Here is a 26,593-nt window from a genome sequence, read left to right as displayed (position 1 = left end):
CAGGACGGTCGTTTGATGAACGCAGTCAACTGTTTTATCAAGGCTGATATTCTTTGGGGTGCTGTTGTTCGTCCGCAACTGCATACTTGCTGCCAAGTATGTGTGACCTACAAGTCACATATTTTAAACAATCAAGGCGGTATGGAGAGGAAGTACCAGAGCACCTCCATCTAGCCACCCGGTCCTCTCTCGATGCCCCTGCTTGGCTTCACTCAGTCTCTGTTGCACAATCGTATACCCCACAACCAAAAAGACCGGAACACCCTCCCCCAGTCCCCCGTCCAGCCTCGACACCTGTGGGTTGCGCGTTGTCAGTCTCTGTGGCGCAATTGGTTAGAGCTTTCGGCTGTTAACCGAAAGGTTGGTGGTTCAAGCCCACCCAGGGACGATATCACTGTTATTGCCAGGTAATTCAGAATGCTGCACAAACGTCCAGTGCGACAGTTATGTTGGTTATACCATGTTATAATCAACCATGTTTTAACCAACCATGGTATATCCAGGACGGTCGTTTGATGAACGCAGTCAACTGTTTTATCAAGGCTGATATTCTTTGGGGTGCTGTTGTTCGTCCGCAACTGCATACTTGCTGCCAAGTATGTGTGACCTACAAGTCACATATTTTAAACAATCAAGGCGGTATGGAGAGGAAGTACCAGAGCACCTCCATCTAGCCACCCGGTCCTCTCTCGACGCCCCTGCTTGGCTTCACTCAGTCTCTGTTGCACAATCGTATACCCCACAACCAAAAAGACCGGAACACCCTCCCCCAGTCCCCCGTCCAGCCTCGACACCTGTGGGTTGCGGGTTGTCAGTCTCTGTGGCGCAATCGGTTAGAGCTTTCGGCTGTTAACAACCATAAAAGACCGGAACACCCTCCCCCAGTCCCCCGTCCAGTCTTGACACCTGTGGGTTGTGCTTTGTCAGTCTCTGTTGCTCAATGGGTTAGCGCATTCGGCTGTTAACCGAAAGGTTGGTGGTTCAAGCCCACCCAGGGACGATATCACTGTTATTGCCAGGTAATTCAGAATGCTGCACAAAAGTGCAGTGCAACTGTTATGACAGTTATGTTGGTTATACCATGTTATAATCAACCATGTTTTAACCAACCATGGTATGACCATGTTATAACCAGGACGGTCGTTTGATGAACGCAGTCAACTGTTTTATCAAGGGTGATATCCATCTTTGGGGTGCTGTTGTTCGTCCGCAACTGCATACTTGCTGCCAAGTATGTGTGACCTACAAGTCACATATTTTAAACAATCAAGGCGGTATGGAGAGGAAGTACCAGAGCACCTCCATCCAGCCACCCGGTCCTCTCTCGACGCCCCTGCTTGGCTTCACTCAGTCTCTGTTGCAAAATCATTTACCCCACAACCAAAAAGACCGGAACACCCTCCTCCACTCCCACGTCCAGTCTCGACACCTGTGGGCTGCGCGTTGTCAGTCTCTGTGGCGCAATTGGTTAGCGCGTTCGGCTGTTAACCGAAAGGTTGGTGGTTCAAGCCCACCCAGGGACGATATCACTGTTATTGCCAGGTAATTCAGAATGCTGCACAAACGTGCAGTGCAACTGTTATGACAGTTATGTTGGTTATACCATGTTATAATCAACCATGTTATAACAAACCATGGTATATCCAGGACGGTCGTTTGATGAACGCAGTCAACTGTTTTATCAAGGGTGATATGCAGCTTTGGGGTTGCTGTTTTTCGTTCGCAACTGCATACTTGCTGCCAAGTATGTGTGACCTACAAGTCACATATTTTAAACAATCAAGGCGGTATGGAGAGGAAGTACCAGAGCACCTCCATCTAGCCACCCGGTCCTCTCTCGACGCCCCTGCTTGGCTTCACTCAGTCTCTGTTGCACAATCGTATACCCCACAACCAAAAAGACCGGAACACCCTCCCCCAGTCCCCCGTCCAACCTCGACACCTGTGGGTTGCGGGTTGTCAGTCTCTGTGGCGCAATCGGTTAGAGCTTTCGGCTGTTAACAACCATAAAAGACCGGAACACCCTCCCCCAGTCCCCCGTCCAGTCTTGACACCTGTGGGTTGTGCTTTGTCAGTCTCTGTGGCGCAATGGGTTAGCAAATTCGGCTGTTAACCGAAGGGTTGGTGGTTCAAGCCCACCCAGGGACGATATCGCTGTTATTGCCAGGTAATTCAGAATGCTGCACAAACGTCCAGTGCAACTCTTATGTTGGTTATACCATGTTATAATCAACCATGTTTTAACCAACCATGGTATATCCAGGACGGTCGTTTGATGAACGCAGTCAACTGTTTTATCAAGGCTGATATTCTTTGGGGTGCTGTTGTTCGTCCGCAACTGCATACTTGCTGCCAAGTATGTGTGACCTACAAGTCACATATTTTAAACAATCAAGGCGGTATGGAGAGGAAGTACCAGAGCACCTCCATCTAGCCACCCGGTCCTCTCTCGACGCCCCTGCTTGGCTTCACTCAGTCTCTGTTGCACAATCGTATACCCCACAACCAAAAAGACCGGAACACCCTCCCCCAGTCCCCCGTCCAGTCTCGACACCTGTGGGTTGCGGGTTGTCAGTCTCTGTGGCGCAATCGGTTAGAGCTTTCGGCTGTTAACAACCAAAAAAGACCGGAACACCCTCCCCCAGTCCCCCGTCCAGTCTCGACACCTGTGGGTTGCGCGTTGTCAGTCTCTGTGGCGCAATCGGTTAGCGCGTTCGGCTGTTAACCGAAAGGTTGGTGGTTCAAGCCCACCCAGGGACGATATCACTGTTATTGCCAGGTAATTCAGAATGCTGCACAAAAGTGCAGTGCAACTGTTATGTTGGTTATACCATGTTATAATCAACCATGTTTTAACCAACCATGGTATATCCAGGACGGTCGTTTGATGAACGCAGTCAACTGTTTTATCAAGGCTGATATTCTTTGGGGTGCTGTTGTTCGTCCGCAACTGCATACTTGCTGCCAAGTATGTGTGACCTACAAGTCACATATTTTAAACAATCAAGGCGGTATGGAGAGGAAGTACCAGAGCACCTCCATCTAGCCACCCGGTCCTCTCTCGACGCCCCTGCTTGGCTTCACTCAGTCTCTGTTGCACAAGCGTATACCCCACAACCAAAAAGACCGGAACACCCTCCCCCAGTCCCCCGTCCAGTCTCGACACCTGTGGGTTGCGGGTTGTCAGTCTCTGTGGCGCAATCGGTTAGAGCTTTTGGCTGTTAACAACCAAAAAAGACCGGAACACCCTCCCCCAGTCCCCCGTCCAGTCTCGACACCTGTGGGCTGCGCGTTGTCAGTCTCTGTGGCGCAATCGGTTAGCGCGTTCGGCTGTTAACCGAAAGGTTGGTGGTTCAAGCCCACCCAGGGACGATATCACTGTTATTGCCAGGTAATTCAGAATGCTGCACAAAAGTGCAGTGCAACTGTTATGACAGTTATGTTGGTTATACCATGTTATAATCAACCATGTTTTAACCAACCATGGTATATCCAGGACGGTCGTTTGATGAACGCAGTCAACTGTTTTATCAAGGCTGATATTCTTTGGGGTGCTGTTGTTCGTCCGCAACTGCATACTTGCTGCCAAGTATGTGTGACCTACAAGTCACATATTTTAAACAATCAAGGCGGTATGGAGAGGAAGTACCAGAGCACCTCCATCTATCCACCCGGTCCTCTCTCGACGCCCCTGCTTGGCTTCACTCAGTCTCTGTTGCACAATCGTATACCCCACAACCAAAAAGACCGGAACACCCTCCCCCAGTCCCCCGTCCAGCCTCGACACCTGTGGGTTGCGGGTTGTCAGTCTCTGTGGCGCAATCGGTTAGAGCTTTCGGCTGTTAACCGAAAGGTTGGTGGTTCAAGCCCACCCAGGGACGATATCACTGTTATTGCCAGGTAATTCAGAATGCTGCACAAACGTGCAGTGCAACTGTTATGACAGTTATGTTGGTTATACCATGTTATAATCAACCATGTTATAACAAACCATGGTATATCCAGGACGGTCGTTTGATGAACGCAGTCAACTGTTTTATCAAGGGTGATATGCAGCTTTGGGGTTGCTGTTTTTCGTTCGCAACTGCATACTTGCTGCCAAGTATGTGTGACCTACAAGTCACATATTTTAAACAATCAAGGCGGTATGGAGAGGAAGTACCAGAGCACCTCCATCTAGCCACCCGGTCCTCTCTCGACGCCCCTGCTTGGCTTCACTCAGTCTCTGTTGCACAATCGTATACCCCACAACCAAAAAGACCGGAACACCCTCCCCCAGTCCCCCGTCCAGCCTCGACACCTGTGGGTTGCGGGTTGTCAGTCTCTGTGGCGCAATCGGTTAGAGCTTTCGGCTGTTAACAACCAAAAAAGACCGGAACACCCTCCCCCAGTCCCCCGTCCAGTCTCGACACCTGTGGGTTGCGCGTTGTCAGTCTCTGTGGCGCAATCGGTTAGCGCGTTCGGCTGTTAACCGAAAGGTTGGTGGTTCAAGCCCACCCAGGGACGATATCACTGTTATTGCCAGGTAATTCAGAATGCTGCACAAAAGTGCAGTGCAACAGTTATGTTGGTTATACCATGTTATAATCAACCATGTTTTAACCAACCATGGTATATCCAGGACGGTCGTTTGATGAACGCAGTCAACTGTTTTATCAAGGCTGATATTCTTTGGGGTGCTGTTGTTCGTCCGCAACTGCATACTTGCTGCCAAGTATGTGTGACCTACAAGTCACATATTTTAAACAATCAAGGCGGTATGGAGAGGAAGTACCAGAGCACCTCCATCTAGCCACCCGGTCCTCTCTCGACGCCCCTGCTTGGCTTCACTCAGTCTCTGTTGCACAAGCGTATACCCCACAACCAAAAAGACCGGAACACCCTCCCCCAGTCCCCCGTCCAGTCTCGACACCTGTGGGTTGCGGGTTGTCAGTCTCTGTGGCGCAATCGGTTAGAGCTTTTGGCTGTTAACAACCAAAAAAGACCGGAACACCCTCCCCCAGTCCCCCGTCCAGTCTCGACACCTGTGGGCTGCGCGTTGTCAGTCTCTGTGGCGCAATCGGTTAGCGCGTTCGGCTGTTAACCGAAAGGTTGGTGGTTCAAGCCCACCCAGGGACGATATCACTGTTATTGCCAGGTAATTCAGAATGCTGCACAAAAGTGCAGTGCAACTGTTATGACAGTTATGTTGGTTATACCATGTTATAATCAACCATGTTTTAACCAACCATGGTATATCCAGGACGGTCGTTTGATGAACGCAGTCAACTGTTTTATCAAGGCTGATATTCTTTGGGGTGCTGTTGTTCGTCCGCAACTGCATACTTGCTGCCAAGTATGTGTGACCTACAAGTCACATATTTTAAACAATCAAGGCGGTATGGAGAGGAAGTACCAGAGCACCTCCATCTATCCACCCGGTCCTCTCTCGACGCCCCTGCTTGGCTTCACTCAGTCTCTGTTGCACAATCGTATACCCCACAACCAAAAAGACCGGAACACCCTCCCCCAGTCCCCCGTCCAGCCTCGACACCTGTGGGTTGCGGGTTGTCAGTCTCTGTGGCGCAATCGGTTAGAGCTTTCGGCTGTTAACCGAAAGGTTGGTGGTTCAAGCCCACCCAGGGACGATATCACTGTTATTGCCAGGTAATTCAGAATGCTGCACAAACGTGCAGTGCAACTGTTATGACAGTTATGTTGGTTATACCATGTTATAATCAACCATGTTATAACAAACCATGGTATATCCAGGACGGTCGTTTGATGAACGCAGTCAACTGTTTTATCAAGGGTGATATGCAGCTTTGGGGTTGCTGTTTTTCGTTCGCAACTGCATACTTGCTGCCAAGTATGTGTGACCTACAAGTCACATATTTTAAACAATCAAGGCGGTATGGAGAGGAAGTACCAGAGCACCTCCATCTAGCCACCCGGTCCTCTCTCGACGCCCCTGCTTGGCTTCACTCAGTCTCTGTTGCACAATCGTATACCCCACAACCAAAAAGACCGGAACACCCTCCCGCAGTCCCCCGTCCAGCCTCGACACCTGTGGGTTGCGGGTTGTCAGTCTCTGTGGCGCAATCGGTTAGAGCTTTCGGCTGTTAACAACCAAAAAAGACCGGAACACCCTCCCCCAGTCCCCCGTCCAGTCTCGACACCTGTGGGTTGCGCGTTGTCAGTCTCTGTGGCGCAATCGGTTAGCGCGTTCGGCTGTTAACCGAAAGGTTGGTGGTTCAAGCCCACCCAGGGACGATATCACTATTATTGCCAGGTAATTCAGAATGCTGCACAAAAGTGCAGTGCAACAGTTATGTTGGTTATACCATGTTATAATCAACCATGTTTTAACCAACCATGGTATATCCAGGACGGTCGTTTGATGAACGCAGTCAACTGTTTTATCAAGGCTGATATTCTTTGGGGTGCTGTTGTTCGTCCGCAACTGCATACTTGCTGCCAAGTATGTGTGACCTACAAGTCACATATTTTAAACAATCAAGGCGGTATGGAGAGGAAGTACCAGAGCACCTCCATCTAGCCACCCGGTCCTCTCTCGACGCCCCTGCTTGGCTTCACTCAGTCTCTGTTGCACAATCGTATACCCCACAACCAAAAAGACCGGAACACCCTCCCCCAGTCCCCCGTCCAGTCTCGACACCTGTGGGTTGCGGGTTGTCAGTCTCTGTGGCGCAATCGGTTAGAGCTTTTGGCTGTTAACAACCAAAAAAGACCGGAACACCCTCCCCCAGTCCCCCGTCCAGTCTCGACACCTGTGGGTTGCGCGTTGTCAGTCTCTGTGGCGCAATCGGTTAGCGCGTTCGGCTGTTAACCGAAAGGTTGGTGGTTCAAGCCCACCCAGGGACGATATCACTGTTATTGCCAGGTAATTCAGAATGCTGCACAAAAGTGCAGTGCAACTGTTATGTTGGTTATACCATGTTATAATCAACCATGTTTTAACCAACCATGGTATATCCAGGACGGTCGTTTGATGAACGCAGTCAACTGTTTTATCAAGGCTGATATTCTTTGGGGTGCTGTTGTTCGTCCGCAACTGCATACTTGCTGCCAAGTATGTGTGACCTACAAGTCACATATTTTAAACAATCAAGGCGGTATGGAGAGGAAGTACCAGAGCACCTCCATCTAGCCACCCGGTCCTCTCTCGACGCCCCTGCTTGGCTTCACTCAGTCTCTGTTGCACAATCGTATACCCCACAACCAAAAAGACCGGAACACCCTCCCCCAGTCCCCCGTCCAGTCTCGACACCTGTGGGTTGCGGGTTGTCAGTCTCTGTGGCGCAATCGGTTAGAGCTTTCGGCTGTTAACAACCAAAAAAGACCGGAACACCCTCCCCCAGTCCCCCGTCCAGTCTCGACACCTGTGGGTTGCGCGTTGTCAGTCTCTGTGGCGCAATCGGTTAGCGCGTTCGGCTGTTAACCGAAAGGTTGGTGGTTCAAGCCCACCCAGGGACGATATCACTGTTATTGCCAGGTAATTCAGAATGCTGCACAAAAGTGCAGTGCAACTGTTATGTTGGTTATACCATGTTATAATCAACCATGTTTTAACCAACCATGGTATATCCAGGACGGTCGTTTGATGAACGCAGTCAACTGTTTTATCAAGGCTGATATTCTTTGGGGTGCTGTTGTTCGTCCGCAACTGCATACTTGCTGCCAAGTATGTGTGACCTACAAGTCACATATTTTAAACAATCAAGGCGGTATGGAGAGGAAGTACCAGAGCACCTCCATCTAGCCACCCGGTCCTCTCTCGACGCCCCTGCTTGGCTTCACTCAGTCTCTGTTGCACAAGCGTATACCCCACAACCAAAAAGACCGGAACACCCTCCCCCAGTCCCCCGTCCAGTCTCGACACCTGTGGGTTGCGGGTTGTCAGTCTCTGTGGCGCAATCGGTTAGAGCTTTTGGCTGTTAACAACCAAAAAAGACCGGAACACCCTCCCCCAGTCCCCCGTCCAGTCTCGACACCTGTGGGCTGCGCGTTGTCAGTCTCTGTGGCGCAATCGGTTAGCGCGTTCGGCTGTTAACCGAAAGGTTGGTGGTTCAAGCCCACCCAGGGACGATATCACTGTTATTGCCAGGTAATTCAGAATGCTGCACAAAAGTGCAGTGCAACTGTTATGACAGTTATGTTGGTTATACCATGTTATAATCAACCATGTTTTAACCAACCATGGTATATCCAGGACGGTCGTTTGATGAACGCAGTCAACTGTTTTATCAAGGCTGATATTCTTTGGGGTGCTGTTGTTCGTCCGCAACTGCATACTTGCTGCCAAGTATGTGTGACCTACAAGTCACATATTTTAAACAATCAAGGCGGTATGGAGAGGAAGTACCAGAGCACCTCCATCTATCCACCCGGTCCTCTCTCGACGCCCCTGCTTGGCTTCACTCAGTCTCTGTTGCACAATCGTATACCCCACAACCAAAAAGACCGGAACACCCTCCCCCAGTCCCCCGTCCAGCCTCGACACCTGTGGGTTGCGGGTTGTCAGTCTCTGTGGCGCAATCGGTTAGAGCTTTCGGCTGTTAACCGAAAGGTTGGTGGTTCAAGCCCACCCAGGGACGATATCACTGTTATTGCCAGGTAATTCAGAATGCTGCACAAACGTGCAGTGCAACTGTTATGACAGTTATGTTGGTTATACCATGTTATAATCAACCATGTTATAACAAACCATGGTATATCCAGGACGGTCGTTTGATGAACGCAGTCAACTGTTTTATCAAGGGTGATATGCAGCTTTGGGGTTGCTGTTTTTCGTTCGCAACTGCATACTTGCTGCCAAGTATGTGTGACCTACAAGTCACATATTTTAAACAATCAAGGCGGTATGGAGAGGAAGTACCAGAGCACCTCCATCTAGCCACCCGGTCCTCTCTCGACGCCCCTGCTTGGCTTCACTCAGTCTCTGTTGCACAATCGTATACCCCACAACCAAAAAGACCGGAACACCCTCCCCCAGTCCCCCGTCCAGCCTCGACACCTGTGGGTTGCGGGTTGTCAGTCTCTGTGGCGCAATCGGTTAGAGCTTTCGGCTGTTAACAACCAAAAAAGACCGGAACACCCTCCCCCAGTCCCCCGTCCAGTCTCGACACCTGTGGGTTGCGCGTTGTCAGTCTCTGTGGCGCAATCGGTTAGCGCGTTCGGCTGTTAACCGAAAGGTTGGTGGTTCAAGCCCACCCAGGGACGATATCACTGTTATTGCCAGGTAATTCAGAATGCTGCACAAAAGTGCAGTGCAACAGTTATGTTGGTTATACCATGTTATAATCAACCATGTTTTAACCAACCATGGTATATCCAGGACGGTCGTTTGATGAACGCAGTCAACTGTTTTATCAAGGCTGATATTCTTTGGGGTGCTGTTGTTCGTCCGCAACTGCATACTTGCTGCCAAGTATGTGTGACCTACAAGTCACATATTTTAAACAATCAAGGCGGTATGGAGAGGAAGTACCAGAGCACCTCCATCTAGCCACCCGGTCCTCTCTCGACGCCCCTGCTTGGCTTCACTCAGTCTCTGTTGCACAATCGTATACCCCACAACCAAAAAGACCGGAACACCCTCCCCCAGTCCCCCGTCCAGTCTCGACACCTGTGGGTTGCGGGTTGTCAGTCTCTGTGGCGCAATCGGTTAGAGCTTTTGGCTGTTAACAACCAAAAAAGACCGGAACACCCTCCCCCAGTCCCCCGTCCAGTCTCGACACCTGTGGGTTGCGCGTTGTCAGTCTCTGTGGCGCAATCGGTTAGCGCGTTCGGCTGTTAACCGAAAGGTTGGTGGTTCAAGCCCACCCAGGGACGATATCACTGTTATTGCCAGGTAATTCAGAATGCTGCACAAAAGTGCAGTGCAACTGTTATGTTGGTTATACCATGTTATAATCAACCATGTTTTAACCAACCATGGTATATCCAGGACGGTCGTTTGATGAACGCAGTCAACTGTTTTATCAAGGCTGATATTCTTTGGGGTGCTGTTGTTCGTCCGCAACTGCATACTTGCTGCCAAGTATGTGTGACCTACAAGTCACATATTTTAAACAATCAAGGCGGTATGGAGAGGAAGTACCAGAGCACCTCCATCTAGCCACCCGGTCCTCTCTCGACGCCCCTGCTTGGCTTCACTCAGTCTCTGTTGCACAAGCGTATACCCCACAACCAAAAAGACCGGAACACCCTCCCCCAGTCCCCCGTCCAGTCTCGACACCTGTGGGTTGCGGGTTGTCAGTCTCTGTGGCGCAATCGGTTAGAGCTTTTGGCTGTTAACAACCAAAAAAGACCGGAACACCCTCCCCCAGTCCCCCGTCCAGTCTCGACACCTGTGGGTTGCGCGTTGTCAGTCTCTGTGGCGCAATCGGTTAGCGCGTTCGGCTGTTAACCGAAAGGTTGGTGGTTCAAGCCCACCCAGGGACGATATCACTGTTATTGCCAGGTAATTCAGAATGCTGCATAAAAGTGCAGTGCAACTGTTATGTTGGTTATACCATGTTATAATCAACCATGTTTTAACCAACCATGGTATATCCAGGACGGTCGTTTGATGAACGCAGTCAACTGTTTTATCAAGGCTGATATTCTTTGGGGTGCTGTTGTTCGTCCGCAACTGCATACTTGCTGCCAAGTATGTGTGACCTACAAGTCACATATTTTAAACAATCAAGGCGGTATGGAGAGGAAGTACCAGAGCACCTCCATCTAGCCACCCGGTCCTCTCTCGACGCCCCTGCTTGGCTTCACTCAGTCTCTGTTGCACAATCGTATACCCCACAACCAAAAAGACCGGAACACCCTCCCCCAGTCCCCCGTCCAGTCTCGACACCTGTGGGTTGCGGGTTGTCAGTCTCTGTGGCGCAATCGGTTAGAGCTTTTGGCTGTTAACAACCAAAAAAGACCGGAACACCCTCCCCCAGTCCCCCGTCCAGTCTCGACACCTGTGGGTTGCGCGTTGTCAGTCTCTGTGGCGCAATCGGTTAGCGCGTTCGGCTGTTAACCGAAAGGTTGGTGGTTCAAGCCCACCCAGGGACGATATCACTGTTATTGCCAGGTAATTCAGAATGCTGCATAAAAGTGCAGTGCAACTGTTATGTTGGTTATACCATGTTATAATCAACCATGTTTTAACCAACCATGGTATATCCAGGACTGTCGTTTGATGAACGCAGTCAACTGTTTTATCAAGGCTGATATTCTTTGGGGTGCTGTTGTTCGTCCGCAACTGCATACTTGCTGCCAAGTATGTGTGACCTACAAGTCACATATTTTAAACAATCAAGGCGGTATGGAGAGGAAGTACCAGAGCACCTCCATCTAGCCACCCGGTCCTCTCTCGACGCCCCTGCTTGGCTTCACTCAGTCTCTGTTGCACAATCGTATACCCCACAACCAAAAAGACCGGAACACCCTCCCCCAGTCCCCCGTCCAGTCTCGACACCTGTGGGTTGCGGGTTGTCAGTCTCTGTGGCGCAATCGGTTAGAGCTTTTGGCTGTTAACAACCAAAAAAGACCGGAACACCCTCCCCCAGTCCCCCGTCCAGTCTCGACACCTGTGGGTTGCGCGTTGTCAGTCTCTGTGGCGCAATCGGTTAGCGCGTTCGGCTGTTAACCGAAAGGTTGGTGGTTCAAGCCCACCCAGGGACGATATCACTGTTATTGCCAGGTAATTCAGAATGCTGCACAAAAGTGCAGTGCAACTGTTATGTTGGTTATACCATGTTATAATCAACCATGTTTTAACCAACCATGGTATATCCAGGACGGTCGTTTGATGAACGCAGTCAACTGTTTTATCAAGGCTGATATTCTTTGGGGTGCTGTTGTTCGTCCGCAACTGCATACTTGCTGCCAAGTATGTGTGACCTACAAGTCACATATTTTAAACAATCAAGGCGGTATGGAGAGGAAGTACCAGAGCACCTCCATCTAGCCACCCGGTCCTCTCTCGACGCCCCTGCTTGGCTTCACTCAGTCTCTGTTGCACAAGCGTATACCCCACAACCAAAAAGACCGGAACACCCTCCCCCAGTCCCCCGTCCAGTCTCGACACCTGTGGGTTGCGGGTTGTCAGTCTCTGTGGCGCAATCGGTTAGAGCTTTTGGCTGTTAACAACCAAAAAAGACCGGAACACCCTCCCCCAGTCCCCCGTCCAGTCTCGACACCTGTGGGTTGCGCGTTGTCAGTCTCTGTGGCGCAATCGGTTAGCGCGTTCGGCTGTTAACCGAAAGGTTGGTGGTTCAAGCCCACCCAGGGACGATATCACTGTTATTGCCAGGTAATTCAGAATGCTGCACAAAAGTGCAGTGCAACTGTTATGTTGGTTATACCATGTTATAATCAACCATGTTTTAACCAACCATGGTATATCCAGGACGGTCGTTTGATGAACGCAGTCAACTGTTTTATCAAGGCTGATATTCTTTGGGGTGCTGTTGTTCGTCCGCAACTGCATACTTGCTGCCAAGTATGTGTGACCTACAAGTCACATATTTTAAACAATCAAGGCGGTATGGAGAGGAAGTACCAGAGCACCTCCATCTAGCCACCCGGTCCTCTCTCGACGCCCCTGCTTGGCTTCACTCAGTCTCTGTTGCACAATCGTATACCCCACAACCAAAAAGACCGGAACACCCTCCCCCAGTCCCCCGTCCAGTCTCGACACCTGTGGGTTGCGGGTTGTCAGTCTCTGTGGCGCAATCGGTTAGAGCTTTTGGCTGTTAACAACCAAAAAAGACCGGAACACCCTCCCCCAGTCCCCCGTCCAGTCTCGACACCTGTGGGTTGCGCGTTGTCAGTCTCTGTGGCGCAATCGGTTAGCGCGTTCGGCTGTTAACCGAAAGGTTGGTGGTTCAAGCCCACCCAGGGACGATATCACTATTATTGCCAGGTAATTCAGAATGCTGCACAAAAGTGCAGTGCAACTGTTATGACAGTTATGTTGGTTATACCATGTTATAATCAACCATGTTTTAACCAACCATGGTATATCCAGGACGGTCGTTTGATGAACGCAGTCAACTGTTTTATCAAGGCTGATATTCTTTGGGGTGCTGTTGTTCGTCCGCAACTGCATACTTGCTGCCAAGTATGTGTGACCTACAAGTCACATATTTTAAACAATCAAGGCGGTATGGAGAGGAAGTACCAGAGCACCTCCATTTATCCACCCGGTCCTCTCTCGACGCCCCTGCTTGGCTTCACTCAGTCTCTGTTGCACAATCGTATACCCCACAACCAAAAAGACCGGAACACCCTCCCCCAGTCCCCCGTCCAGCCTCGACACCTGTGGGTTGCGGCTTGTCAGTCTCTGTGGCGCAATCGGTTAGAGCTTTCGACTGTTAACCGAAAGGTTGGTGGTTCAAGCCCACCCAGGGACGATATCACTGTTATTGCCAGGTAATTCAGAATGCTGCACAAACGTGCAGTGCAACTGTTATGACAGTTATGTTGGTTATACCATGTTGTAATCAACCATGTTATAACAAACCATGGTATATCCAGGACGGTCGTTTGATGAACGCAGTCAACTGTTTTATCAAGGGTGATATGCAGCTTTGGGGTTGCTGTTTTTCGTTCGCAACTGCATACTTGCTGCCAAGTATGTGTGACCTACAAGTCACATATTTTAAACAATCAAGGCGGTATGGAGAGGAAGTACCAGAGCACCTCCATCTAGCCACCCGGTCCTCTCTTGACGCCCCTGCTTGGCTTCACTCAGTCTCTGTTGCACAATCGTATACCCCACAACCAAAAAGACCGGAACACCCTCCCCCAGTCCCCCGTCCAGCCTCGACACCTGTGGGTTGCGGGTTGTCAGTCTCTGTGGCGCAATCGGTTAGAGCTTTTGGCTGTTAACAACCATAAAAGACCGGAACACCCTCCCCCAGTCCCCCGTCCAGTCTTGACACCTGTGGGTTATTCTTTGTCAGTCTCTGTGGCGCAATGGGTTAGCGCATTCGGCTGTTAACCGAAAGGTTGGTGGTTCAAGCCCACCCAGGGACGATATCACTGTTATTGCCAGGTAATTCAGAATGCTGCACAAACGTCCAGTGCAACTGTTATGTTGGTTATACCATGTTTTAACCAACCATGGTATATCCAGGACGGTCGTTTGATGAACGCAGTCAACTGTTTTATCAAGGCTGATATTCTTTGGGGTGCTGTTGTTCGTCCACAACTGCATACTTGCTGCCAAGTATGTGTGACCTACAAGTCACATATTTTAAACAATCAAGGCGGTATGGAGAGGAAGTACCAGAGCACCTCCATCTAGCCACCCGGTCCTCTCTCGACGCCCCTGCTTGGCTTCACTCAGTCTCTGTTGCACAATCGTATACCCCACAACCAAAAAGACCGGAACACCCTCCCCCAGTCCCCCGTCCAGCCTCGACACCTGTGGGTTGCGGGTTGTCAGTCTCTGTGGCGCAATCGGTTAGAGCTTTTGGCTGTTAACAACCAAAAAAGACCGGAACACCCTCCCCCAGTCCCCCGTCCAGTCTCGACACCTGTGGGTTGCGCGTTGTCAGTCTCTGTGGCGCAATTGGTTAGCGCGTTCGGCTGTTAACCGAAAGGTTGGTGGTTCAAGCCCACCCAGGGACGATATCACTGTTATTGCCAGGTAATTCAGAATGCTGCACAAAAGTGCAGTGCAACAGTTATGTTGGTTATACCATGTTATAATCAACCATGTTTTAACCAACCATGGTATATCCAGGACGGTCGTTTGATGAACGCAGTCAACTGTTTTATCAAGGCTGATATTCTTTGGGGTGCTGTTGTTCGTCCGCAACTGCATACTTGCTGCCAAGTATGTGTGACCTACAAGTCACATATTTTAAACAATCAAGGCGGTATGGAGAGGAAGTACCAGAGCACCTCCATCTAGCCACCCGGTCCTCTCTCGACGCCCCTGCTTGGCTTCACTCAGTCTCTGTTGCACAATCGTATACCCCACAACCAAAAAGACCGGAACACCCTCCCCCAGTCCCCCGTCCAGCCTCGACACCTGTGGGTTGCGGGTTGTCAGTCTCTGTGGCGCAATCGGTTAGAGCTTTCGGCTGTTAACAACCATAAAAGACCGGAACACCCTCCCCCAGTCCCCCGTCCAGTCTTGACACCTGTGGGTTGTGCTTTGTCAGTCTCTGTGGCGCAATGGGTTAGCGCCTTCGGCTGTTAACCGAAAGGTTGGTGGTTCAAGCCCACCCAGGGACGATATCGCTGTTATTGCCAGGTAATTCAGAATGCTGCACAAACGTCCAGTGCAACTCTTATGTTGGTTATACCATGTTATAATCAACCATGTTTTAACCAACCATGGTATATCCAGGACGGTCGTTTGATGAACGCAGTCAACTGTTTTATCAAGGCTGATATTCTTTGGGGTGCTGTTGTTCGTCCGCAACTGCATACTTGCTGCCAAGTATGTGTGACCTACAAGTCACATATTTTAAACAATCAAGGCGGTATGGAGAGGAAGTACCAGAGCACCTCCATCTAGCCACCCGGTCCTCTCTCGACGCCCCTGCTTGGCTTCACTCAGTCTCTGTTGCACAATCGTATACCCCACAACCAAAAAGACCGGAACACCCTCCCCCAGTCCCCCGTCCAGTCTCGACACCTGTGGGTTGCGGGTTGTCAGTCTCTGTGGCGCAATCGGTTAGAGCTTTTGGCTGTTAACAACCAAAAAAGACCGGAACACCCTCCCCCAGTCCCCCGTCCAGTCTCGACACCTGTGGGTTGCGCGTTGTCAGTCTCTGTGGCGCAATCGGTTAGCGCGTTCGGCTGTTAACCGAAAGGTTGGTGGTTCAAGCCCACCCAGGGACGATATCACTGTTATTGCCAGGTAATTCAGAATGCTGCACAAAAGTGCAGTGCAACTGTTATGTTGGTTATACCATGTTATAATCAACCATGTTTTAACCAACCATGGTATATCCAGGACGGTCGTTTGATGAACGCAGTCAACTGTTTTATCAAGGCTGATATTCTTTGGGGTGCTGTTGTTCGTCCGCAACTGCATACTTGCTGCCAAGTATGTGTGACCTACAAGTCACATATTTTAAACAATCAAGGCGGTATGGAGAGGAAGTACCAGAGCACCTCCATCCAGCCACCCGGTCCTCTCTCGACGCCCCTGCTTGGCTTCACTCAGTCTCTGTTGCAAAATCATTTACCCCACAACCAAAAAGACCGGAACACCCTCCTCCACTCCCACGTCCAGTCTCGACACCTGTGGGTTGCGCGTTGTCAGTCTCTGTGGCGCAATCGGTTAGCGCGTTCGGCTGTTAACCGAAAGGTAGGTGGTTCAAGCCCACCCAGGGACGATATCACTGTTATTGCCAGGTAATTCAGAATGCTGCACAAACGTGCAGTGCAACTGTTATGACAGTTATGTTGGATATACCATGTTATAATCAACCATGTTATAACAAACCATGGTATATCCAGGACGGTCGTTTGATGAACGCAGTCAACTGTTTTATCAAGGGTGATATGCAGCTTTGGGGTTGCTGTTTTTCGTTCGCAACTGCATACTTGCTGCCAAGTATGTGTGACCTACAAGTCACATATTTTAAACAATCAAGGCGGTATGGAGAGGAAGTACCAGAGCACCTCCATCTAGCCACCCGGTCCTCTCTCGACGCCCCTGCTTGGCTTCACTCAGTCTCTGTTGCACAATCGTATACCCCACAACCAAAAAGACCGGAACACCCTCCCCCAGTCCCCCGTCCAGCCTCGACACCTGTGGGTTGCGGGTTGTCAGTCTCTGTGGCGCAATCGGTTAGAGCTTTCGGCTGTTAACAACCATAAAAGACCGGAACACCCTCCCCCAGTCCCCCGTCCAGTCTTGACACCTGTGGGTTGTGCTTTGTCAGTCGTGCTTTGTCAGTCTCTGTTGCGCAATGGGTTAGCGCATTCGGCTGTTAACCGAAAGGTTGGTGGTTCAAGCCCACCCAGGGACGATATCACTGTTATTGCCAGGTAATTCAGAATGCTGCACAAACGTCCAGTGCAACTCTTATGTTGGTTATACCATGTTATAATCAACCATGTTTTAACCAACCATGGTATATCCAGGACGGTCGTTTGATGAACGCAGTCAACTGTTTTATCAAGGCTGATATTCTTTGGGGTGCTGTTGTTCGTCCGCAACTGCATACTTGCTGCCAAGTATGTGTGACCTACAAGTCACATATTTTAAACAATCAAGGCGGTATGGAGAGGAAGTACCAGAGCACCTCCATCTAGCCACCCGGTCCTCTCTCGACGCCCCTGCTTGGCTTCACTCAGTCTCTGTTGCACAATCGTATACCCCACAACCAAAAAGACCGGAACACCCTCCCCCAGTCCCCCGTCCAGCCTCGACACCTGTGGGTTGCGGGTTGTCAGTCTCTGTGGCGCAATCGGTTAGAGCTTTTGGCTGTTAACAACCAAAAAAGACCGGAACACCCTCCCCCAGTCCCCCGTCCAGTCTCGACACCTGTGGGTTGCGCGTTGTCAGTCTCTGTGGCGCAATCGGTTAGCGCGTTCGGCTGTTAACCGAAAGGTTGGTGGTTCAAGCCCACCCAGGGACGATATCACTGTTATTGCCAGGTAATTCAGAATGCTGCACAAAAGTGCAGTGCAACAGTTATGTTGGTTATACCATGTTATAATCAACCATGTTTTAACCAACCATGGTATATCCAGGACGGTCGTTTGATGAACGCAGTCAACTGTTTTATCAAGGCTGATATTCTTTGGGGTGCTGTTGTTCGTCCGCAACTGCATACTTGCTGCCAAGTATGTGTGACCTACAAGTCACATATTTTAAACAATCAAGGCGGTATGGAGAGGAAGTACCAGAGCACCTCCATCTAGCCACCCGGTCCTCTCTCGACGCCCCTGCTTGGCTTCACTCAGTCTCTGTTGCACAATCGTATACCCCACAACCAAAAAGACCGGAACACCCTCCCCCAGTCCCCCGTCCAGCCTCGACACCTGTGGGTTGCGGGTTGTCAGTCTCTGTGGCGCAATCGGTTAGAGCTTTCGGCTGTTAACAACCATAAAAGACCGGAACACCCTCCCCCAGTCCCCCGTCCAGTCTTGACACCTGTGGGTTGTGCTTTGTCAGTCTCTGTGGCGCAATGGGTTAGCGCCTTCGGCTGTTAACCGAAAGGTTGGTGGTTCAAGCCCACCCAGGGACGATATCGCTGTTATTGCCAGGTAATTCAGAATGCTGCACAAACGTCCAGTGCAACTCTTATGTTGGTTATACCATGTTATAATCAACCATGTTTTAACCAACCATGGTATATCCAGGACGGTCGTTTGATGAACGCAGTCAACTGTTTTATCAAGGCTGATATTCTTTGGGGTGCTGTTGTTCGTCCGCAACTGCATACTTGCTGCCAAGTATGTGTGACCTACAAGTCACATATTTTAAACAATCAAGGCGGTATGGAGAGGAAGTACCAGAGCACCTCCATCTAGCCACCCGGTCCTCTCTCGACGCCCCTGCTTGGCTTCACTCAGTCTCTGTTGCACAATCGTATACCCCACAACCAAAAAGACCGGAACACCCTCCCCCAGTCCCCCGTCCAGTCTCGACACCTGTGGGTTGCGGGTTGTCAGTCTCTGTGGCGCAATCGGTTAGAGCTTTTGGCTGTTAACAACCAAAAAAGACCGGAACACCCTCCCCCAGTCCCCCGTCCAGTCTCGACACCTGTGGGTTGCGCGTTGTCAGTCTCTGTGGCGCAATCGGTTAGCGCGTTCGGCTGTTAACCGAAAGGTTGGTGGTTCAAGCCCACCCAGGGACGATATCACTGTTATTGCCAGGTAATTCAGAATGCTGCACAAAAGTGCAGTGCAACTGTTATGTTGGTTATACCATGTTATAATCAACCATGTTTTAACCAACCATGGTATATCCAGGACGGTCGTTTGATGAACGCAGTCAACTGTTTTATCAAGGCTGATATTCTTTGGGGTGCTGTTGTTCGTCCGCAACTGCATACTTGCTGCCAAGTATGTGTGACCTACAAGTCACATATTTTAAACAATCAAGGCGGTATGGAGAGGAAGTACCAGAGCACCTCCATCCAGCCACCCGGTCCTCTCTCGACGCCCCTGCTTGGCTTCACTCAGTCTCTGTTGCAAAATCATTTACCCCACAACCAAAAAGACCGGAACACCCTCCTCCACTCCCACGTCCAGTCTCGACACCTGTGGGTTGCGCGTTGTCAGTCTCTGTGGCGCAATCGGTTAGCGCGTTCGGCTGTTAACCGAAAGGTAGGTGGTTCAAGCCCACCCAGGGACGATATCACTGTTATTGCCAGGTAATTCAGAATGCTGCACAAACGTGCAGTGCAACTGTTATGACAGTTATGTTGGATATACCATGTTATAATCAACCATGTTATAACAAACCATGGTATATCCAGGACGGTCGTTTGATGAACGCAGTCAACTGTTTTATCAAGGGTGATATGCAGCTTTGGGGTTGCTGTTTTTCGTTCGCAACTGCATACTTGCTGCCAAGTATGTGTGACCTACAAGTCACATATTTTAAACAATCAAGGCGGTATGGAGAGGAAGTACCAGAGCACCTCCATCTAGCCACCCGGTCCTCTCTCGACGCCCCTGCTTGGCTTCACTCAGTCTCTGTTGCACAATCGTATACCCCACAACCAAAAAGACCGGAACACCCTCCCCCAGTCCCCCGTCCAGCCTCGACACCTGTGGGTTGCGGGTTGTCAGTCTCTGTGGCGCAATCGGTTAGAGCTTTCGGCTGTTAACAACCATAAAAGACCGGAACACCCTCCCCCAGTCCCCCGTCCAGTGTTGACACCTGTGGGTTGTGCTTTGTCAGTCTCTGTTGCGCAATGGGTTAGCGCATTCGGCTGTTAACCGAAAGGTTGGTGGTTCAAGCCCACCCAGGGACGATATCACTGTTATTGCCAGGTAATTCAGAATGCTGCACAAACGTCCAGTGCAACTCTTATGTTGGTTATACCATGTTATAATCAACCATGTTTTAACCAACCATGGTATATCCAGGACGGTCGTTTGATGAACGCAGTCAACTGTTTTATCAAGGCTGATATTCTTTGGGGTGCTGTTGTTCGTCCGCAACTGCATACTTGCTGCCAAGTATGTGTGACCTACAAGTCACATATTTTAAACAATCAAGGCGGTATGGAGAGGAAGTACCAGAGCACCTCCATCTAGCCACCCGGTCCTCTCTCGACGCCCCTGCTTGGCTTCACTCAGTCTCTGTTGCACAATCGTATACCCCACAACCAAAAAGACCGGAACACCCTCCCCCAGTCCCCCGTCCAGCCTCGACACCTGTGGGTTGCGGGTTGTCAGTCTCTGTGGCGCAATCGGTTAGAGCTTTTGGCTGTTAACAACCAAAAAAGACCGGAACACCCTCCCCCAGTCCCCCGTCCAGTCTCGACACCTGTGGGTTGCGCGTTGTCAGTCTCTGTGGCGCAATCGGTTAGCGCGTTCGGCTGTTAACCGAAAGGTTGGTGGTTCAAGCCCACCCAGGGACGATATCACTGTTATTGCCAGGTAATTCAGAATGCTGCACAAAAGTGCAGTGCAACAGTTATGTTGGTTATACCATGTTATAATCAACCATGTTTTAACCAACCATGGTATATCCAGGACGGTCGTTTGATGAACGCAGTCAACTGTTTTATCAAGGCTGATATTCTTTGGGGTGCTGTTGTTCGTCCGCAACTGCATACTTGCTGCCAAGTATGTGTGACCTACAAGTCACATATTTTAAACAATCAAGGCGGTATGGAGAGGAAGTACCAGAGCACCTCCATCCAGCCACCCGGTCCTCTCTCGACGCCCCTGCTTGGCTTCACTCAGTCTCTGTTGCAAAATCATTTACCCCACAACCAAAAAGACCGGAACACCCTCCTCCACTCCCACGTCCAGTCTCGACACCTGTGGGTTGCGCGTTGTCAGTCTCTGTGGCGCAATCGGTTAGCGCGTTCGGCTGTTAACCGAAAGGTAGGTGGTTCAAGCCCACCCAGGGACGATATCACTGTTATTGCCAGGTAATTCAGAATGCTGCACAAACGTGCAGTGCAACTGTTATGACAGTTATGTTGGATATACCATGTTATAATCAACCATGTTATAACAAACCATGGTATATCCAGGACGGTCGTTTGATGAACGCAGTCAACTGTTTTATCAAGGGTGATATGCAGCTTTGGGGTTGCTGTTTTTCGTTCGCAACTGCATACTTGCTGCCAAGTATGTGTGACCTACAAGTCACATATTTTAAACAATCAAGGCGGTATGGAGAGGAAGTACCAGAGCACCTCCATCTAGCCACCCGGTCCTCTCTCGACGCCCCTGCTTGGCTTCACTCAGTCTCTGTTGCACAATCGTATACCCCACAACCAAAAAGACCGGAACACCCTCCCCCAGTCCCCCGTCCAGCCTCGACACCTGTGGGTTGCGGGTTGTCAGTCTCTGTGGCGCAATCGGTTAGAGCTTTCGGCTGTTAACAACCATAAAAGACCGGAACACCCTCCCCCAGTCCCCCGTCCAGTCTTGACACCTGTGGGTTGTGCTTTGTCAGTCTCTGTTGCGCAATGGGTTAGCGCATTCGGCTGTTAACCGAAAGGTTGGTGGTTCAAGCCCACCCAGGGACGATATCACTGTTATTGCCAGGTAATTCAGAATGCTGCACAAACGTCCAGTGCAACTCTTATGTTGGTTATACCATGTTATAATCAACCATGTTTTAACCAACCATGGTATATCCAGGACGGTCGTTTGATGAACGCAGTCAACTGTTTTATCAAGGCTGATATTCTTTGGGGTGCTGTTGTTCGTCCGCAACTGCATACTTGCTGCCAAGTATGTGTGACCTACAAGTCACATATTTTAAACAATCAAGGCGGTATGGAGAGGAAGTACCAGAGCACCTCCATCTAGCCACCCGGTCCTCTCTCGACGCCCCTGCTTGGCTTCACTCAGTCTCTGTTGCACAATCGTATACCCCACAACCAAAAAGACCGGAACACCCTCCCCCAGTCCCCCGTCCAGCCTCGACACCTGTGGGTTGCGGGTTGTCAGTCTCTGTGGCGCAATCGGTTAGAGCTTTTGGCTGTTAACAACCAAAAAAGACCGGAACACCCTCCCCCAGTCCCCCGTCCAGTCTCGACACCTGTGGGTTGCGCGTTGTCAGTCTCTGTGGCGCAATCGGTTAGCGCGTTCGGCTGTTAACCGAAAGGTTGGTGGTTCAAGCCCACCCAGGGACGATATCACTGTTATTGCCAGGTAATTCAGAATGCTGCACAAAAGTGCAGTGCAACAGTTATGTTGGTTATACCATGTTATAATCAACCATGTTTTAACCAACCATGGTATATCCAGGACGGTCGTTTGATGAACGCAGTCAACTGTTTTATCAAGGCTGATATTCTTTGGGGTGCTGTTGTTCGTCCGCAACTGCATACTTGCTGCCAAGTATGTGTGACCTACAAGTCACATATTTTAAACAATCAAGGCGGTATGGAGAGGAAGTACCAGAGCACCTCCATCTAGCCACCCGGTCCTCTCTCGACGCCCCTGCTTGGCTTCACTCAGTCTCTGTTGCACAATCGTATACCCCACAACCAAAAAGACCGGAACACCCTCCCCCAGTCCCCCGTCCAGCCTCGACACCTGTGGGTTGCGGGTTGTCAGTCTCTGTGGCGCAATCGGTTAGAGCTTTCGGCTGTTAACAACCATAAAAGACCGGAACACCCTCCCCCAGTCCCCCGTCCAGTCTTGACACCTGTGGGTTGTGCTTTGTCAGTCTCTGTGGCGCAATGGGTTAGCGCCTTCGGCTGTTAACCGAAAGGTTGGTGGTTCAAGCCCACCCAGGGACGATATCGCTGTTATTGCCAGGTAATTCAGAATGCTGCACAAACGTCCAGTGCAACTCTTATGTTGGTTATACCATGTTATAATCAACCATGTTTTAACCAACCATGGTATATCCAGGACGGTCGTTTGATGAACGCAGTCAACTGTTTTATCAAGGCTGATATTCTTTGGGGTGCTGTTGTTCGTCCGCAACTGCATACTTGCTGCCAAGTATGTGTGACCTACAAGTCACATATTTTAAACAATCAAGGCGGTATGGAGAGGAAGTACCAGAGCACCTCCATCTAGCCACCCGGTCCTCTCTCGACGCCCCTGCTTGGCTTCACTCAGTCTCTGTTGCACAATCGTATACCCCACAACCAAAAAGACCGGAACACCCTCCCCCAGTCCCCCGTCCAGTCTCGACACCTGTGGGTTGCGGGTTGTCAGTCTCTGTGGCGCAATCGGTTAGAGCTTTTGGCTGTTAACAACCAAAAAAGACCGGAACACCCTCCCCCAGTCCCCCGTCCAGTCTCGACACCTGTGGGTTGCGCGTTGTCAGTCTCTGTGGCGCAATCGGTTAGCGCGTTCGGCTGTTAACCGAAAGGTTGGTGGTTCAAGCCCACCCAGGGACGATATCACTGTTATTGCCAGGTAATTCAGAATGCTGCACAAAAGTGCAGTGCAACTGTTATGTTGGTTATACCATGTTATAATCAACCATGTTTTAACCAACCATGGTATATCCAGGACGGTCGTTTGATGAACGCAGTCAACTGTTTTATCAAGGCTGATATTCTTTGGGGTGCTGTTGTTCGTCCGCAACTGCATACTTGCTGCCAAGTATGTGTGACCTACAAGTCACATATTTTAAACAATCAAGGCGGTATGGAGAGGAAGTACCAGAGCACCTCCATCTAGCCACCCGGTCCTCTCTCGACGCCCCTGCTTGGCTTCACTCAGTCTCTGTTGCACAAGCGTATACCCCACAACCAAAAAGACCGGAACACCCTCCCCCAGTCCCCCGTCCAGTCTCGACACCTGTGGGTTGCGAGTTGTCAGTCTCTGTGGCGCAATCGGTTAGCGCGTTCGGCTGTTAACCGAAAGGTTGGTGGTTCAAGCCCACCCAGGGACGATATCACTGTGTTTGCCAGGTAATGCACAATGCTGCACAACCGTGCAGTGCAACTCTTATGACAGTTATGTTGGTTATACCATGTTATAATCAACCATGTTTTAACCAACCATGGTATAACCATGTTAAAACCAGGACGGTCGTTTGATGAACGCAGTCAACTGTTTTATCAAGGGTGATATCCATCTTTGGGGTGCTGTTGTTCGTCCGCAACTGCATACTTGCTGCCAAGTATGTGTGACCTACAAGTCACATATTTTAAACAATCAAGGCGGTATGGAGAGGAAGTACCAGAGCACCTCCATCCAGCCACCCGGTCCTCTCTCGACGCCCCTGCTTGGCTTCACTCAGTCTCTGTTGCAAAATCATTTACCCCACAACCAAAAAGACCGGAACACCCTCCTCCACTCCCACGTCCAGTCTCGACACCTGTGGGTTGCGCGTTGTCAGTCTCTGTGGCGCAATCGGTTAGCGCGTTCGACTGTTAACCGAAAGGTAGGTGGTTCAAGCCCACCCAGGGACGATATCACTGTTATTGCCAGGTAATTCAGAATGCTGCACAAACGTGCAGTGCAACTGTTATGACAGTTATGTTGGATATACCATGTTATAATCAACCATGTTATAACAAACCATGGTATATCCAGGACGGTCGTTTGATGAACGCAGTCAACTGTTTTATCAAGGGTGATATGCAGCTTTGGGGTTGCTGTTTTTCGTTCGCAACTGCATACTTGCTGCCAAGTATGTGTGACCTACAAGTCACATATTTTAAACAATCAAGGCGGTATGGAGAGGAAGTACCAGAGCACCTCCATCTAGCCACCCGGTCCTCTCTCGACGCCCCTGCTTGGCTTCACTCAGTCTCTGTTGCACAATCGTATACCCCACAACCAAAAAGACCGGAACACCCTCCCCCAGTCCCCCGTCCAGTCTCGACACCTGTGGGTTGCGGGTTGTCAGTCTCTGTGGCGCAATCGGTTAGAGCTTTTGGCTGTTAACAACCAAAAAAGACCGGAACACCCTCCCCCAGTCCCCCGTCCAGTCTCGACACCTGTGGGTTGCGCGTTGTCAGTCTCTGTGGCGCAATCGGTTAGCGCGTTCGGCTGTTAACCGAAAGGTTGGTGGTTCAAGCCCACCCAGGGACGATATCACTGTTATTGCCAGGTAATTCAGAATGCTGCACAAAAGTGCAGTGCAACTGTTATGTTGGTTATACCATGTTATAATCAACCATGTTTTAACCAACCATGGTATATCCAGGACGGTCGTTTGATGAACGCAGTCAACTGTTTTATCAAGGCTGATATTCTTTGGGGTGCTGTTGTTCGTCCGCAACTGCATACTTGCTGCCAAGTATGTGTGACCTACAAGTCACATATTTTAAACAATCAAGGCGGTATGGAGAGGAAGTACCAGAGCACCTCCATCTAGCCACCCGGTCCTCTCTCGACGCCCCTGCTTGGCTTCACTCAGTCTCTGTTGCACAATCGTATACCCCACAACCAAAAAGACCGGAACACCCTCCCCCAGTCCCCCGTCCAGCCTCGACACCTGTGGGTTGCGGGTTGTCAGTCTCTGTGGCGCAATCGGTTAGAGCTTTTGGCTGTTAACAACCAAAAAAGACCGGAACACCCTCCCCCAGTCCCCCGTCCAGTCTCGACACCTGTGGGTTGCGCGTTGTCAGTCTCTGTGGCGCAATCGGTTAGCGCGTTCGGCTGTTAACCGAAAGGTTGGTGGTTCAAGCCCACCCAGGGACGATATCACTGTTATTGCCAGGTAATTCAGAATGCTGCACAAAAGTGCAGTGCAACAGTTATGTTGGTTATACCATGTTATAATCAACCATGTTTTAACCAACCATGGTATATCCAGGACGGTCGTTTGATGAACGCAGTCAACTGTTTTATCAAGGCTGATATTCTTTGGGGTGCTGTTGTTCGTCCGCAACTGCATACTTGCTGCCAAGTATGTGTGACCTACAAGTCACATATTTTAAACAATCAAGGCGGTATGGAGAGGAAGTACCAGAGCACCTCCATCTAGCCACCCGGTCCTCTCTCGACGCCCCTGCTTGGCTTCACTCAGTCTCTGTTGCACAATCGTATACCCCACAACCAAAAAGACCGGAACACCCTCCCCCAGTCCCCCGTCCAGTCTCGACACCTGTGGGTTGCGGGTTGTCAGTCTCTGTGGCGCAATCGGTTAGAGCTTTTGGCTGTTAACAACCAAAAAAGACCGGAACACCCTCCCCCAGTCCCCCGTCCAGTCTCAACACCTGTGGGTTGCGCGTTGTCAGTCTCTGTGGCGCAATCGGTTAGCGCGTTCGGCTGTTAACCGAAAGGTTGGTGGTTCAAGCCCACCCAGGGACGATATCACTGTTATTGCCAGGTAATTCAGAATGCTGCACAAAAGTGCAGTGCAACTGTTATGTTGGTTATACCATGTTATAATCAACCATGTTTTAACCAACCATGGTATATCCAGGACGGTCGTTTGATGAACGCAGTCAACTGTTTTATCAAGGCTGATATTCTTTGGGGTGCTGTTGTTCGTCCGCAACTGCATACT

General features: G+C 50.3%; 31 non-coding genes across 31 annotated transcripts; all 31 read left to right on the top strand.

Moving 5' to 3' along the window:
• Nucleotides 1–1,449: 1,449 nt before the first annotated feature.
• On the top strand, nucleotides 1,450–1,523 carry trnan-guu (transfer RNA asparagine (anticodon GUU)). Its single transcript has one exon. It is a non-coding gene; the product is annotated as a tRNA-Asn (tRNA).
• Nucleotides 1,524–2,686: 1,163 nt separating this feature from the next.
• trnan-guu (transfer RNA asparagine (anticodon GUU)) lies at nucleotides 2,687–2,760 on the top strand. The gene has a single exon. It is a non-coding gene; the product is annotated as a tRNA-Asn (tRNA).
• Nucleotides 2,761–3,298: 538 nt separating this feature from the next.
• Nucleotides 3,299–3,372, top strand: trnan-guu (transfer RNA asparagine (anticodon GUU)). Its single transcript has one exon. It is a non-coding gene; the product is annotated as a tRNA-Asn (tRNA).
• A 1,060-nt stretch (nucleotides 3,373–4,432) lies between these two features.
• On the top strand, nucleotides 4,433–4,506 carry trnan-guu (transfer RNA asparagine (anticodon GUU)). The gene has a single exon. It is a non-coding gene; the product is annotated as a tRNA-Asn (tRNA).
• Nucleotides 4,507–5,044: 538 nt separating this feature from the next.
• trnan-guu (transfer RNA asparagine (anticodon GUU)) lies at nucleotides 5,045–5,118 on the top strand. Its single transcript has one exon. It is a non-coding gene; the product is annotated as a tRNA-Asn (tRNA).
• Nucleotides 5,119–6,178: 1,060 nt separating this feature from the next.
• trnan-guu (transfer RNA asparagine (anticodon GUU)) lies at nucleotides 6,179–6,252 on the top strand. Its single transcript has one exon. It is a non-coding gene; the product is annotated as a tRNA-Asn (tRNA).
• Nucleotides 6,253–6,790: 538 nt separating this feature from the next.
• Nucleotides 6,791–6,864, top strand: trnan-guu (transfer RNA asparagine (anticodon GUU)). The gene has a single exon. It is a non-coding gene; the product is annotated as a tRNA-Asn (tRNA).
• A 538-nt stretch (nucleotides 6,865–7,402) lies between these two features.
• trnan-guu (transfer RNA asparagine (anticodon GUU)) lies at nucleotides 7,403–7,476 on the top strand. The gene has a single exon. It is a non-coding gene; the product is annotated as a tRNA-Asn (tRNA).
• A 538-nt stretch (nucleotides 7,477–8,014) lies between these two features.
• On the top strand, nucleotides 8,015–8,088 carry trnan-guu (transfer RNA asparagine (anticodon GUU)). Its single transcript has one exon. It is a non-coding gene; the product is annotated as a tRNA-Asn (tRNA).
• Nucleotides 8,089–9,148: 1,060 nt separating this feature from the next.
• Nucleotides 9,149–9,222, top strand: trnan-guu (transfer RNA asparagine (anticodon GUU)). The gene has a single exon. It is a non-coding gene; the product is annotated as a tRNA-Asn (tRNA).
• A 538-nt stretch (nucleotides 9,223–9,760) lies between these two features.
• trnan-guu (transfer RNA asparagine (anticodon GUU)) lies at nucleotides 9,761–9,834 on the top strand. The gene has a single exon. It is a non-coding gene; the product is annotated as a tRNA-Asn (tRNA).
• Nucleotides 9,835–10,372: 538 nt separating this feature from the next.
• Nucleotides 10,373–10,446, top strand: trnan-guu (transfer RNA asparagine (anticodon GUU)). Its single transcript has one exon. It is a non-coding gene; the product is annotated as a tRNA-Asn (tRNA).
• Nucleotides 10,447–10,984: 538 nt separating this feature from the next.
• trnan-guu (transfer RNA asparagine (anticodon GUU)) lies at nucleotides 10,985–11,058 on the top strand. Its single transcript has one exon. It is a non-coding gene; the product is annotated as a tRNA-Asn (tRNA).
• A 538-nt stretch (nucleotides 11,059–11,596) lies between these two features.
• trnan-guu (transfer RNA asparagine (anticodon GUU)) lies at nucleotides 11,597–11,670 on the top strand. The gene has a single exon. It is a non-coding gene; the product is annotated as a tRNA-Asn (tRNA).
• A 538-nt stretch (nucleotides 11,671–12,208) lies between these two features.
• Nucleotides 12,209–12,282, top strand: trnan-guu (transfer RNA asparagine (anticodon GUU)). The gene has a single exon. It is a non-coding gene; the product is annotated as a tRNA-Asn (tRNA).
• A 538-nt stretch (nucleotides 12,283–12,820) lies between these two features.
• Nucleotides 12,821–12,894, top strand: trnan-guu (transfer RNA asparagine (anticodon GUU)). The gene has a single exon. It is a non-coding gene; the product is annotated as a tRNA-Asn (tRNA).
• Nucleotides 12,895–13,954: 1,060 nt separating this feature from the next.
• On the top strand, nucleotides 13,955–14,028 carry trnan-guu (transfer RNA asparagine (anticodon GUU)). The gene has a single exon. It is a non-coding gene; the product is annotated as a tRNA-Asn (tRNA).
• A 523-nt stretch (nucleotides 14,029–14,551) lies between these two features.
• Nucleotides 14,552–14,625, top strand: trnan-guu (transfer RNA asparagine (anticodon GUU)). Its single transcript has one exon. It is a non-coding gene; the product is annotated as a tRNA-Asn (tRNA).
• Nucleotides 14,626–15,775: 1,150 nt separating this feature from the next.
• trnan-guu (transfer RNA asparagine (anticodon GUU)) lies at nucleotides 15,776–15,849 on the top strand. The gene has a single exon. It is a non-coding gene; the product is annotated as a tRNA-Asn (tRNA).
• Nucleotides 15,850–16,275: 426 nt separating this feature from the next.
• trnan-guu (transfer RNA asparagine (anticodon GUU)) lies at nucleotides 16,276–16,349 on the top strand. The gene has a single exon. It is a non-coding gene; the product is annotated as a tRNA-Asn (tRNA).
• Nucleotides 16,350–17,526: 1,177 nt separating this feature from the next.
• trnan-guu (transfer RNA asparagine (anticodon GUU)) lies at nucleotides 17,527–17,600 on the top strand. The gene has a single exon. It is a non-coding gene; the product is annotated as a tRNA-Asn (tRNA).
• A 1,150-nt stretch (nucleotides 17,601–18,750) lies between these two features.
• trnan-guu (transfer RNA asparagine (anticodon GUU)) lies at nucleotides 18,751–18,824 on the top strand. Its single transcript has one exon. It is a non-coding gene; the product is annotated as a tRNA-Asn (tRNA).
• Nucleotides 18,825–19,250: 426 nt separating this feature from the next.
• trnan-guu (transfer RNA asparagine (anticodon GUU)) lies at nucleotides 19,251–19,324 on the top strand. Its single transcript has one exon. It is a non-coding gene; the product is annotated as a tRNA-Asn (tRNA).
• A 1,163-nt stretch (nucleotides 19,325–20,487) lies between these two features.
• Nucleotides 20,488–20,561, top strand: trnan-guu (transfer RNA asparagine (anticodon GUU)). The gene has a single exon. It is a non-coding gene; the product is annotated as a tRNA-Asn (tRNA).
• Nucleotides 20,562–20,987: 426 nt separating this feature from the next.
• Nucleotides 20,988–21,061, top strand: trnan-guu (transfer RNA asparagine (anticodon GUU)). The gene has a single exon. It is a non-coding gene; the product is annotated as a tRNA-Asn (tRNA).
• A 1,163-nt stretch (nucleotides 21,062–22,224) lies between these two features.
• trnan-guu (transfer RNA asparagine (anticodon GUU)) lies at nucleotides 22,225–22,298 on the top strand. The gene has a single exon. It is a non-coding gene; the product is annotated as a tRNA-Asn (tRNA).
• A 1,150-nt stretch (nucleotides 22,299–23,448) lies between these two features.
• Nucleotides 23,449–23,522, top strand: trnan-guu (transfer RNA asparagine (anticodon GUU)). The gene has a single exon. It is a non-coding gene; the product is annotated as a tRNA-Asn (tRNA).
• A 426-nt stretch (nucleotides 23,523–23,948) lies between these two features.
• On the top strand, nucleotides 23,949–24,022 carry trnan-guu (transfer RNA asparagine (anticodon GUU)). Its single transcript has one exon. It is a non-coding gene; the product is annotated as a tRNA-Asn (tRNA).
• A 1,074-nt stretch (nucleotides 24,023–25,096) lies between these two features.
• On the top strand, nucleotides 25,097–25,170 carry trnan-guu (transfer RNA asparagine (anticodon GUU)). The gene has a single exon. It is a non-coding gene; the product is annotated as a tRNA-Asn (tRNA).
• Nucleotides 25,171–25,708: 538 nt separating this feature from the next.
• trnan-guu (transfer RNA asparagine (anticodon GUU)) lies at nucleotides 25,709–25,782 on the top strand. Its single transcript has one exon. It is a non-coding gene; the product is annotated as a tRNA-Asn (tRNA).
• A 538-nt stretch (nucleotides 25,783–26,320) lies between these two features.
• trnan-guu (transfer RNA asparagine (anticodon GUU)) lies at nucleotides 26,321–26,394 on the top strand. The gene has a single exon. It is a non-coding gene; the product is annotated as a tRNA-Asn (tRNA).
• Nucleotides 26,395–26,593: the final 199 nt, after the last annotated feature.

The sequence above is a fragment of the Rhamphochromis longiceps genome, linkage group LG3 (assembly GCF_057381845.1).
Source record: "Rhamphochromis longiceps isolate RC_006_pf linkage group LG3, R_longiceps_female_GT1.1, whole genome shotgun sequence".
NCBI lineage: Eukaryota > Metazoa > Chordata > Actinopteri > Cichliformes > Cichlidae > Rhamphochromis > Rhamphochromis longiceps.
Note: the sequence above shows the minus strand (reverse complement) of the source record. Positions and strands in the feature narration are given on the sequence as shown.